This window comes from Populus trichocarpa, chromosome 11 (assembly GCF_000002775.5).
Source record: "Populus trichocarpa isolate Nisqually-1 chromosome 11, P.trichocarpa_v4.1, whole genome shotgun sequence".
Lineage (NCBI taxonomy): Eukaryota > Viridiplantae > Streptophyta > Magnoliopsida > Malpighiales > Salicaceae > Populus > Populus trichocarpa.
The window spans coordinates 4,423,828-4,437,203 of NC_037295.2; the positions used below are offsets into that span (position 1 = coordinate 4,423,828).

Genomic DNA, 13,376 nt, shown 5'->3' on the forward strand with positions numbered 1-13,376 from the left:
ACTAATTGAAAAGGCATTACACATTCGTGAGCAGAGAATTGACAATTCTTTTAGGGGTGTTTGGTAGAAGGTCAATGATGGTTAAGCTTTATCTTTGTAAATTAATTAAATTTAAGTATATTTGTTATTATTATTTTTAGTAGGGTTAATTTGTAAGATAGGGAAATTTAGTGTCCCTAAATTGGTGCTTTGGAGGGTAAAATTTAACCACCAAGAATTAGTATTTTTTTTTTCCTATTTATCACTAATTATTTAATCATTTTCTCTATTTAATATTCAATTTCTTAATACTTCAAACATTTTTAAAACAAATCTTAAAATCTTTAAAATTACTCTTGTGATAATTACTTAATTACTTCTATAATAATTTATCCCATTTTTCTATCAAATGTTTATTTCAGTTTGATTAATACATGTATGATTATTATTCTAGATCTTTTTATACAATAGAAATAGAAATAGAGTTAACTATAATTTAGTTCTTGTAGTTTATCAAGATAAATTAATTTATAAAAAATAATTAAATAATTCCTTGATCAATATATTAACCATGCTTCATTTAATAGTATTTTATTCTTAAAAAATGCTATCTTTTTCGTCAAACTTGCCATCCTATTTACTCTTTTTTTACCCTTATTATTTTTTAAATAAAAAATCAAAATAAAATGAACAAAAAACATGAAATGAACAAAATAATTAAGTTATCAATTAATAAAAAAAACATAGAGATTAAATATTAATTTTTAAAACCACAAGAACTAATTATTTATCTTTGCTAATCAACTAGACTAAGTTGTAATTAACTCTCGGAAATAAAACTACTCTCTCACAAAGGCTATCTCCATTCTATCAGCTAGAAGAAGAGGAGTCGGACCAGGTGGAGGAGAATCCCAAACTTGTAAGGCCATATCTGATCAACTAGAGCCAATCTGGGCTAGACGATCAACACAGTCAGATTCCCTTCTCAAAGAACATGGTTAGAACAGTTCCCAATCACTGTCAATAATTCTTGAGAATCTAGCTCCACAATAAGCATAAGATGAGGGTGACAATTAGAGGGATAATTACTGTCGATTGTTACAGCCTCTAAAGAATCTGATTCCACGACCCCTTCCATATGATCCAGAACTCACAAATTAATAAATAACCAGCACCAATAGAATGAGCCTCTAGAAACCGGGCAGTTCAAAGAAAGCCAATCCAGAAGGAGCAATAAAGAACAAGTCAAAGTTACGGTGGCTGGGGTGGAAAAACAAATCCTATATATTTTTTGTAAATAGAAAAAATCTTACAAAATAAAATACATTTGATAAATATATCAAACCCAAATAAAACTTAACAATTAGCAAAATAACGTGAACTTAACAAAAATATCAAACCCAAAAATCTTGAGCTTGCAATCTACCAAACATGTCGGGCCCAAAATATTTGGATTCAATCATTATCAAATTTTAAAACTATATATTTGATCTTAGACAATTCTCTAAAATAAAAATATTTAAGACATGATAAATTGTCGTATCTTTCTATCTATAATAATTATTCATATTGATGTATTGATTTTCTTATACTCATAAGTATATACAATGTCTTTTAAAAGGTTTATCATATTTATTATCTTATTAATTATATGAAAATAATATTTATTTTTTATTATTAATACCGAAAACATAGGATTTTTTAATTTTTTTTAAAAAAATAACAAGATTTAAAGGGTATAAATATTTAATTGCATGATGCTGTTAACCTCTCTTGTAACGAGTTGAATAGTCAATAAAGCCTCCAAGGCAGCTAGCCATAGGAACAAATTATGTTTCTGAGCTGCTATTAAGCGCCAAATCCACTTCCAATTGTAGTCTTGATCCTGCAGACTGGGAGCCGTAATATGAGAATAACTGAGTAAACGCCAGCAGGACTAGATTGCCAAATGCGCTTATCAGGAAAAACCGAATTCTGTCTCATCGGAACGGCTCTGATCGATACGATCAACGACGGATTGGTGAAGGAGGCTCTGCAGCAAATTACAGTTCCACACAAGCAAATCACATGATTGATCCATGTGAAGAAAGATTGGACCATGCTGCAGCCATGAATCATACCAAAAGGACACTTGATCGCCCTTGCCAATTCTCCAACAGAGCCCATCCTTAATCAACATAATTATCAAATATGAATAAATTTCTTCGTTGATTAAATTTTAAAGTTTTAAAATAATAATATCACTGTTTATAATGATCAAAGGGAAATGTAACTTTTTTTTTAAATAAAAAACACACACGTACATGCCCATGATGTTGAAGTGTGGGATTAGGACGCTTTTCTTCTTTCTTTTGAATGCATCATATCTTAACATGCACAGGTGCTCGAACCACTTGGATATCCATTGTAGAGGTGGGAATTTTGCATGATGAGGTTGGTGAAGATAAATTGTTTAAAAATGATAATAGGGATGTTGGTGATTGGATATTAAAAAAAAAACCCAAGTCTCCCACTATAACCAAAGAGAGATCGGATCACAACAATAATTCACTGTGATTTTAATTTTTTTTTCCTTCGTTACTTTACAATTTTGCCCTTTAATTCTTCTTCGTTTTTTATTTATTTATTTGATGCTTTGATATTACAATAAATGAGTTTGGGCTTGGCAGTTGTTATGTATACTTACCAATAAAAATTTTGAGGTGTTGAGAAAATATCTCATTGTTCGGTTGATAAAATAAAATTTAATGTTATTTGTTTAGAGTAATTAAAGTCTTGAAGACTTAATTTGGGGATTTGAAGACTTAATTTTGTCCGATTAGAGACTAGATTGCTTGGGTATGGAAAATATTTATGTTGTTTTATTTATTTATTTTGGTAGTTGTTATTTTTTTAAAAAAATTTGATCTTATATATTTGTTTTTTTTTTTAACTGACTTCATATTTTAGATCTTTTCATTTACATAGGGTCTCATAATGTCAAAAAATACTTTTGCTCTTCCCAACATCTTTTTTTATGCTAAAAAATTATTTATCTAGCCCATGATTTACTGTGATTTGTTTACCCATCCAATAATAGTTCGTCAAAATCTTTTAAAAAATCAAAAAACCTGGTTGTGTCTGCATTAGATTCTTCATCTAATATTGAACATTAACAAGCATAACACCGGTTCATTAAAATCACATTCATAACCATATTCCTATAAGGATTACTATTGTCATCTACAACTTTATGCACGTTGCTATAACTAAAAGTTGATCTAATCATCCTTTCTATAATGGTCTTGTGAGGAACATATGGTTCTCCATGTGCAAACCAACACATGTATTTTTCCATTAACCTTTTTTGTAAAAAATACATCATTACAACATTTGGATCGGGAAACTTTTTATTTTTACATCTCTTATATGGATATCTAATACCACCTCCACTAATATTTCTTAGATTAGATAGTGCGTACTTAATAAAATCCTGAACCTCGTTACAATAATCCATCATATGCAACGCTTTGAGTGAATCTCGATATATCCATGAACGATCATCCATTACTTATGTCGAACCTATATAAAATATTGATGACAACATGTATTAATTATATATGTAAACTAAATAAATAACAGAACATTGGTTTAACTCATACTTATTCAAACTATTTTAATAATACAACTAATTCAATATCAATCTACATAAATTCAAATTTCTGTACATTTACCAAAAATTTCAACTCAACAATAAAAGTGATAAAATATAAAACGAATCCGTTAAATAAACTATTATTTATTTCATAACATAACATTTAAGTCACAAATTCAAAATAAATTTCATCACTTTATAAACAAATATAATTTTACAAAATCTCAAACAATCCCTAACATGTATAAATCATATATTCATACAACAAATTTCGACGAGAAAAAGCTATAAAATAAGTAAACACACAAACAAAATACATATACTACAAAAAATATACAATAAAAATTAACATTTTACAATTGAATTAAAATAAAAAAAATAGGTAGTTTTGCTGACTTGAAGTGGAGAATCCTTAATAAAATTTGAATTAAAACATGAATACTCACAAACTAAGTGTTGGGATGACTAAATTTATGGTGGAGGGTTGATTTATGATAAAATTAGGGGGGTTGTGTTGTTTGTTGCACATAAAAATTGAGGAAGAAGAAGAAACGGGGGAGGGAGAGAAAATGGTCGCTCGTTAGATCATAAATTAAATATTACAAATGAATTTACTGACGGATTTAAATTTGTCGGTAATTCGTCTGTAAAAATGACACGTCATCATAGTTTTTAGATTTTTTTTATTTTTTATTTTTTCACTGTAATTTCCTCAGTATATACTGATGAAATATTTTCATCGGTGTTTATTGATGGATACTAAGAAGGCATATTTAATTGGAAAAATTCACTGACAAAAATATTTTGTTGGTGTGTATATTTATATTTACTGATTATCTGATAGTGATAGTGTGGAGCCATTAGTCTAGTATTCACTGATTTGCTGTTATCAAAATAGAAAATGGGAGAATATGGTTAGCACAAAGGTTCGTGTCCTTTTTTTTTTATTATTATTAACGTGGGTATTTGGGTCAGCTTGCGCGCAGCTCGACTAATCTCACGGGTCTTGAAGTTAACGACCATGTAAGCTTCAAGTGGCCTTAAGGTTTGTGAGACTCAAACTGATGATCTCTAAGGAGTAAATCCAGGACCTGACCAGTTGAGTTACACCTCTCAGGGTTAGGTTTTTGTCCTCTTGATTGGGCTGCTTGTTGCATCTAAGTTTTTGTCCTCTTGATTGGGCTGCTTGTTGCATCTAGATCTTGTTTATATATATGGTCAAATCCTTTTTCAATGAGAAGAAAATATATTCTATCATTGAACAAGAACGCAATTTCAAACTTTGACTTCCATTGTTGCTTTTTTTTGTTGTTGGTGTTACATGATTTACATCAATGGAATTGTGATCCTTCATTCTTTTGTTATGACATTTTACGTATTTCTAATATCCGACTTGTAAAGAATAAAGTAAATGGTGTATTTCTAATTGCTATATCATCACTTCTATAGCTCAAATACCGTGCTTGGACAACAGGGCATTAATGGTCGATCATTTTCATTTTATTGTCTGTTTGTTCGTCTCATTGTTATGAGCTTCAAACTCATGCGTGACGCATCCTATATGGTTTCATGATCATATGATTTATAGTTTAAATTAAAAATCAACCAAACAACACATATGATCTTTTCTCATTTCAAGATCTCTCTCTCTCTTCCACATATCATTTACAAAAAATCAAGAGAACCAGATAAGATAAGATAATGTCATTCACCACCATCTTATGAGATTACTCTTCAGTTAGTTGGTGTTTTATTAATAGATCTGGATCAAGGGAGAATAGCAAGAGTTTTCTTTTTCATATGAGTTTGCTTCTGGGCTATGAACAGAGCCATTGAGGTTGTCTGTAACTATGGATTTGATCTTTTAATGTTTGTTTCTTGAATGGTTGTATATAACTTTTCAATTTCTCAACTTTGTTTCCAAGTCTAAACACAGAAAACACTGGGCACCCACCAAATCTAGTTACAATTCTATGTTCTTTTTATTTGTTTCTTGACTGGTTGTTACTATATATCATGTCACTACCCGGATTCTGGCTGTAAGAAAAGGATGAAGGTGGTGGTTATAATTTTTTTTAGTTTGATAGCAAAGTTGTACTATTTAATATAAAAGAATTTTTATCTTTAAATGAAATATAGTGAAAATTCTATAAATAATAAGATATTTTTTGTTGATTTATTTTATAATATAAAGTTTAAGATGTAAATTATAATTTTTCAAAACTTAATAAATAAACATAATTTTAACTGAATTATAAGATGTTAGGAATATTTTCTCATATTTTTTAACATATCTATTGCTTTCTTCCTGTGGCATATGATGCAAAGGTATTTTATTCATCTATTTGAGGGAAATCTTCCATTTATCCGACATGTGTAGTTCCCGTTTGTCTTGCATGTTAGCTCAAAACATTATGTTTCTTGTTTATTGCATTGGAAATTTGCTTTAAAAACATGAGTATATTTGAGACTAGATTAAAATTAGGGTGTATTCATTTTCAGTTATGCTTCTTGTTCATTGCCTTGGAAATTAATTTGTTTTAAAAACATAGCTAATAAGTATATTTGAGACTAAATTAAAATTAGAGTGTTTATATCTCTAGGATTAAAACTTTATTAAAAATTTCTCTTTAATAAAAGTACTTTCATATGAAATATTAACATTAATCTATATATCTCACATTGTAGATGAATGAAAAATTATAAATTGTAGATGAATTGTAGATGAATGAAAAATTAATCTAAACAAACTCTTAATTGACATATTTTGTAAAATTCAAAACTATGTATCTCACATTGAAAAAATACAAGATTTTAGATTTTTTTATACTTTATATCATGGTAAATTAAAAAGTTAAAATGGATTTATAAGACACCCAATCTTTAAAGGGGAGAGGTCTTAGGTGATGTGAGTTTTGGGGTTAAGCCACATGCATATTCGCTTGACTCAGTAGGGCCTAGGTCCTGGATCCAAGGCCTGGATTCATTGTAAACTAATTTTTTTTGTTGCCTGAAAAATTTTTTTTATAAGTAAAAACATGTGCTTTTTAGGGAAAAAGCAATCAAGTTTTTTTTTTTTTTTATGATGAGTAATTAAATTAAAATAATATGAATTAATTCTGATAATTACTATAATTAATTCTGTATCAGTTTTGATTTAAAAAATTAGTATGAAAAGGAGTTGAAAGGGAGATATTTTGCAACCTTTGCATAATTATCAACAAAAGAATTTATTTCACTAACAATTCTTCTTATTATCAAATAAAAAGAATTCCTACTAATAAACAACCTTTGCATAATTATCAAATACAAATAAATTCTTTTGTTGATTAAATTTAAAAATTATAAAATAATAATATCACTATAGAAAATTACTCTAGCCCTCCTATAATTTAATCATTTTTTTTAAATTGTTCAAAAATTACAGTTCACATCCTATAATTTATAATTTAATCACTTTATATGCAAGTCAAAAATAGTTAACAGAAAAGATCACATTATTTATAAGTTTGTCATTATATTTTAATTAATGATTAAAAAGCCTTTGTAATGTTAAAATTACAAAATTTCCATGCAATTGAATTCACTAATTCATGAATTTTTTAGTTCTAGAACTTGTTGAATCTAGATTTCTAGATTCATGATATCTAATTCCAGATCCAAAAGTGATTGAGAGATATTAAAAACAAAAGGAAATATAAGAAAGAAAACCTAAAAAACCACCCAGGAAAGAACACAAGTCTCCAATCATCAACTGCTCCTTTTTATAGTCCACCATAACACTAATGTTTTTCATTCCCTATTAATCAATAATCCTGGAAATCAAAAACACCAAGAACATCTCCTCTTAACCATTCACTATCCACACCATAATCTCTTTCTCTAGTCAAGCAAACACAACCTTTTTTCCACTCAAAACCAATCTTCCTCCTCAATTCATAGCCATCATCTTCATCAAACAACGTTAGCCTCCTTTTTCATTTTCCCTTCACCATGTTCAGCCTCAATTATCTTTTCATAACACAATATGTGACCATTGTTAAGAGGAGACAAAAATCCACACAAAATTAAAAAAAAAAATTCAATCTTCCATAATTTTACACACCAAATAATAGCTCATCAACCATCTCTCTTTAGTTTTCCCGAGCTTGTTTGCTTTGTTTTTCCTTTCGTTTTGGAGCTTAAGATATGACGAAAGATTTTGAGTCATTATACCTAGAATTCATAGATTTTATTTAGTAGTGCAACTAATTAAATTGATGTTATTGAAATATGATTGATTGTAATTATTTTATTTACACTAAGAGATGTGTAGTAAAGCTTTAAGAATAATTAGTTAATAATTAACGACTACAAATTTTCATTTAAATTAGATTCTAAGTACTTAGTTATTAACTATTAGTAAGTGAGTCTAGCAACGTTCCTCTTTTCAGGACTAAGTCGGAAAGAAGAAGAAAGGCAGACTCCATCAATCAATGGGTGAGATTGAAACCCCGGAAAGATACGATCCATGAATAGATAGGTTCCCACGTCCCAGGTAGCGCTTAGAAGGCAGTGAAGGAAAGCGTTTCAATTCTTTCAGAGTCCCGCTCAGGGCGAAAATGACCGAGGGAAAGGGAAATGGCTATCAGTTCTGACTCTATTCCCGAGGGGGAATCAATTGTTTCAGCTCGAGTGAATATGTCGAAAGGTAAATGCTTGTTTGTTGCAATTTCGTTAAGGCATGCTCTTTTTTAAGTTAGACAAAACAAACAACTAATCTGAATTAACATTAAATTCTATCATTTAGATCACTAAGTAATTCTACAACACATTGTCTATGATGCTTACCATCCAGTTGATGAACCTTAGTACAATTGATAATATTTCTGATGTTTTTTTTCTCCATTATTCACCAGTTTATGGGCTTTAGTTTGAACACTTGCTGCTCATGCTGGTCTTGCCTTTTCTCTTGATTTTTCTTTCATCATTCTATGTCTTTGTTTCTGCTTGTGGATGATGCCATACACTATCTAACATACCGCTTTGCTGTTTTTTACTTACCAATTCAGTTATCGTCACGGAATCTTTCTTATTTTAGTAATCTGCGTTGCTGTGATGATGACCACTTTAGAACTGTTACTTGGAATTGGGCTTGCTTGATTGTTCGCCTCAATTTGACTGCTTTACACATATTGCTGGGTCTATCGGTGGTCTTTTGATGCCTGCAACAGGTCTGTTTACTGTTTTATTTCAGTCTTTGGTCGCTCAGATAAATTCATGCACATAATTTGTGCTCCCATCATTGATTTTATTAAAGGAATGGACAGAATGCTGCTTTGAAGTCTACTTGAATGGAAATTTGAGTAAAAGTATGTGTGAAGTGGTGAAATGTAAGCGAAGAAGAGAAGGGGTAAGTGCTGCAATCAAGATAAAGTCACTTAGGCAAATAGATGGGTCAGGTTCAGTAAGAATTTGTGCTATATGATCTGAAGAAAAAAAATTAAATTTTGAGATTGGCAACTGAATGAAGATTATGAAGGCCCAATACACAGAAAATATAACATGAGAAAGATCAAGAAATTGAAAAATGCTATAAAAAAAACCATGATAGATTAGTTCAAGTGATCAAACTAAGGAGCTAATGTATGAAAGAGATGGGAATATAAAGAGTGAACTTTTACTGGAAAAGCAGGTTGGAATATAAAGAAGGTCATAGTTTAATGATTCCAAAAACCGATTGCTTTTCATTTTCCTTTATGTTCTGTCTATATCACCCTTCCCATTTTCTTCAGCTGTTAGCAATCCAGAGGCATATCTTTCGAGAAATACGTACCATTGTTGTGACATTTTCTTTCTCGAATCTCAAGCATGCAGGTACATTATGCATGATCCCTTGCCTTGTCAAAAGCTGGCACCAGTTATGAAAGCTAGAGGATGCAAGTTGTGGAAAAACAAGGACCATTCCTCTGGACATTTAGCTTTTGTCCATGTTGTACATGGCTTTGGATTCTGGTCCTTTCTAAAACGAAAAGAATAATTGCATCTCTTGTTTTCTTCCCTCTGGGAGACTTCTCTCCCTGATTAGATTTTGGATTTTAGCCCATTTGGTTTTGTCTGGATAAGTCACTAACTTCGTAACAAATTAGACTTGCTTTATGGCTGCTAGGCTGTTCTTGCGCTATGCACTTTGTATCATATGTTAACCAAAACTATTTAGCTTGGTTAATTTATTTTGCTACACAGAATTCCTGTTGGAGTATGAGTACTTTTCGCAAGCGTTGATACTCGTTTACTACTAGTGATGATTGCGAGGGAGGGAGGGAAAGTGTGGTGGTTCTTGGATGGCAGATACGCATGCACAAGTACAATTGCCCTGGTTTTACATCGTGTACATTAGTAGATCCTTAGAAGCCAAAAGCAGACACATTTAGTTCCCTCGCTTGACACCAGCCCTCTCTACTGTCTCGTTTCCTCAAAACCAAATGCATGCACCAAAAAAGCAACATAACCCTTTCTATCACTCAATATGTTCGTAGCGAAATCAACTAAGGATTACAATTTTACTGCCATGCAAAGAGAGATTCAGCAAGATAGAGGAGGGAGTGAAGATGTGAAGCCAAATGAAAGAAGGAAATTGAAACCGGCAAAAGGATATGATCAACAGAAACACTACAAGAGTGCCACTCACACTCGCGGTGGCGCGCTAAGTTGTAGAAGGTACTGGACTCTTGGTGGTAACCTGAGGAATGTTTCTGTACGAGGTGATTGCCGCAGAGGGAAGCGCTCAAAAAGACTATCACTTCTAGTTCTGGTGAGAATTAACCGTCTTAGTCATAGCTTTAGCCACAACCATAACCTTTCGAACATAACTTGGCTACCTCTCAGATCGTTTAAGTTTTGCTTTGAGGGCAAAAGAATCAAGGAATTTGGTTTGACCTCTTCTTGGGATGTCTTCGATGGAATTCTTGAGGACAAAACTCACCCGATTGGACCTTCTCGTAACTATGGGCTCTGTTTTAATGGTCTTATGGCCACTTGACTCCTCAACATGCTATGGACATGGACAATATCACGACATCTCCCACTGTATAAAAAGGGCTCTCTCCTTCATTAATGTACCATCTTCAAGAACTCCAACAACAGAAACAAACAAATACGGAGCCATCTCCCCTCTCCTCCTTTCTCACTCTCTGCATAATTTACCCATATATTTTACTCACATAACATTCAAATATCAAATACTAACTTGATCAATTAGGACACCTCTCGACTCCTCTTAGGAGGACACCAACACTATTTTCCATACCTTTCATGAATGTTTTAGTCACACTTAAAATTGATTAATATTTTAATCATGGTTAGAATTTTTTTTTATACAAAAAAGATTAATTCAAGATTTATTTTAGAAAATAATTAGTATGAATTGAATAACAATTTATTATTAATCTTTGGTATTATTGTAGTTCTCGTGTATTTTTTAGCTGCACTCGTCCTGTTCAACAAATTGTTTACACTACATTACGAGTACTGCTCTATGAAGATGGATCCAAATTTCCAACTTTATCCATTCTGATTTTGTTTTATTGAGTTGATGGTATTTTATTAATTTATTTTATTTTATCTTTTTGCCCTTTCTCGTCGTGTCCTTTAATTAATGCTTAGTGTTTTATGTTTTTTTTATGTTCTATGAAGGTGAAAATTTTATGAAGGTGAAAATTTTATGTTTTTTATATATATATATATATAAATTGACCACTGCATCATGTCCAAGTGTCAATATTAATTCGCATTATCAAATGTATTATTGCTTTGTTAGTTGATAATTCTCCCCTTGTAACAATATAAAAGTTTAAAAGTTGATGTTCTCTGGACATTAAGCTTTCTAGTTTTAACATTTTCATCTTTTGAGACCTTCCTAATTTTGATTTGTTTTCTAAGTTTTGAATTATTTTATGCTTTATCTTTGTTTTGAATGTAAACCAATTAAAAAAGATCAATTTTAATTTTATATTCTTAAATATAATATGTTGTATTATTTGGATATTTTGATTGAGTAGAAGATTTTATATCATCAAATTATTTTTTTGGCACTATGTAGCTTCTGTTTTTAAAGTGTTTTTCAAATTAATTTTTGCCTGAAAAAATATTAAATTAATATATTATTAGGTGTTTTTCAATGATTAAAATCTAAAAGAAAAAATTATTTTAATGTATTTTCATTTGAAAAAACTTTTGAATTAAAAGCACTCTACATTACATTACCAAACACACAATAACCTAAAAAAATCCATTTTTTATTGGAGACATAGATACAATTAAGACCCTGAAGAGAAAAACTAGATTTGCTTCAAACATGAGGAGAGTTAATTTAAATTAACCTCATATTTGACTATCTTACTCGTCTAACATTTAATGAATTAGTTCTAAGTTTAAAATATATATATGCAAAATAGTTACAAGTACTAGATGAAGTGCTCGCACATAAGAGTCTTGTTACGACTGAGAATAAAGCTCAAAATAAGATGAATCTAAATGTTGGATGGCTAATAGTCTTGTTATCTTTTTTTTTTTTTTTTTTGCAAGAAGAGATCGTTCTTGAGTATATGGGTTAAATCTTGGATGTTGATTTCTTCAACAATAATAGGCTCATTAGTGTGAGATGCACCAATTTGACTATAAAAAAGCAAAACAGAAACAACTTGGTGGAAAAAAGGATTATGAATGCAATTGAGAAACATCAAACAACATTAAAAAATTTAATGGTAACGTGATAGAGTTGTGTTTGAGTGTGCAAACCTATGTTGTGCTCTTAAGTAAGTGAATTCAAGTTTTCTTTTAGTTCCAAGGGTAAAGATATCACCAATACTTGATAGTTCAGATAAGAGAGTTTATGAAGAAGTAAAAGTTGTGATTATGTGTGGTATGCTTTCTGGTGTAACAGGAATGGGATGTTGTTATGCCAAGGAGCATGAAGAGCAAGAATGCAGATTAGTATCATTGGTGTTGTTATTGTCGAAGATCTTTGTTGCAATCATGTCACAACGGTTAGTCCTAACTTTGAAAGCACCAAAACACAGCTGGAAAATTCAGTTTTTGTCCAGTTTGGCTACCATTTGAGGCACGACAATGCTTGGGTCACAAAATTGCTTATCGTAGACATAGTTGTTTGCAAACGACCCAAATAAATTTTTGGTTATCTTATCAACCAACATGAAATCAGCAACATCTTCTCCATCAATAACAACACAAGCGACTTTAAACCTTTGCATAAAAATAACACCACAGCAAAGCAGAATGTAAGAAAAAACTCAACAAACAAAAAGCAAATACACATGTTTAAATATAGGAGAAGAAAGTCTAAATAAGGATGGAGATTGTAAATTTTGTTCACTTCCGAGTAAACAAAATTAAAGAGCACCGTATATAGAATTGCATCAGCCTACAAACGTGTTAACATGGTATACTATGCAAGTATAGGAATGGACATAGTGAAAGCCTGAGATAAAAGATATTTAAATGAGTAACCATGCTAAAGTACCAAAAAAAAAATGATAGCAAGGGATTAATATTTTTCTAAACAGAAAGGTGATGGCAACAAAAAGCCAAAAACCATAGAAAAAATAAAAAAAAAACAAGGAGAAAAAGGAGACAGACTGAGTACTCTCATGCAACTAATTCTATCAACGTAAATATACAAACCCCCCAACACTAATGATGTAAGATCAAATCAGGAAGGAGTAGCGTAAGGAAACCTTCAAATAAGACAAAGCAACAATAACAA

General features: G+C 30.8%; 1 long non-coding RNA gene across 1 annotated transcript; it reads left to right on the forward strand.

Moving 5' to 3' along the window:
- Positions 1 to 8,032: 8,032 nt before the first annotated feature.
- LOC112329103 (uncharacterized) lies at positions 8,033 to 9,854 on the forward strand. The gene is made up of 2 exons (XR_008056837.1): positions 8,033 to 8,303; positions 8,665 to 9,854. It is a non-coding gene; the product is annotated as an uncharacterized LOC112329103 (long non-coding RNA).
- Positions 9,855 to 13,376: the final 3,522 nt, after the last annotated feature.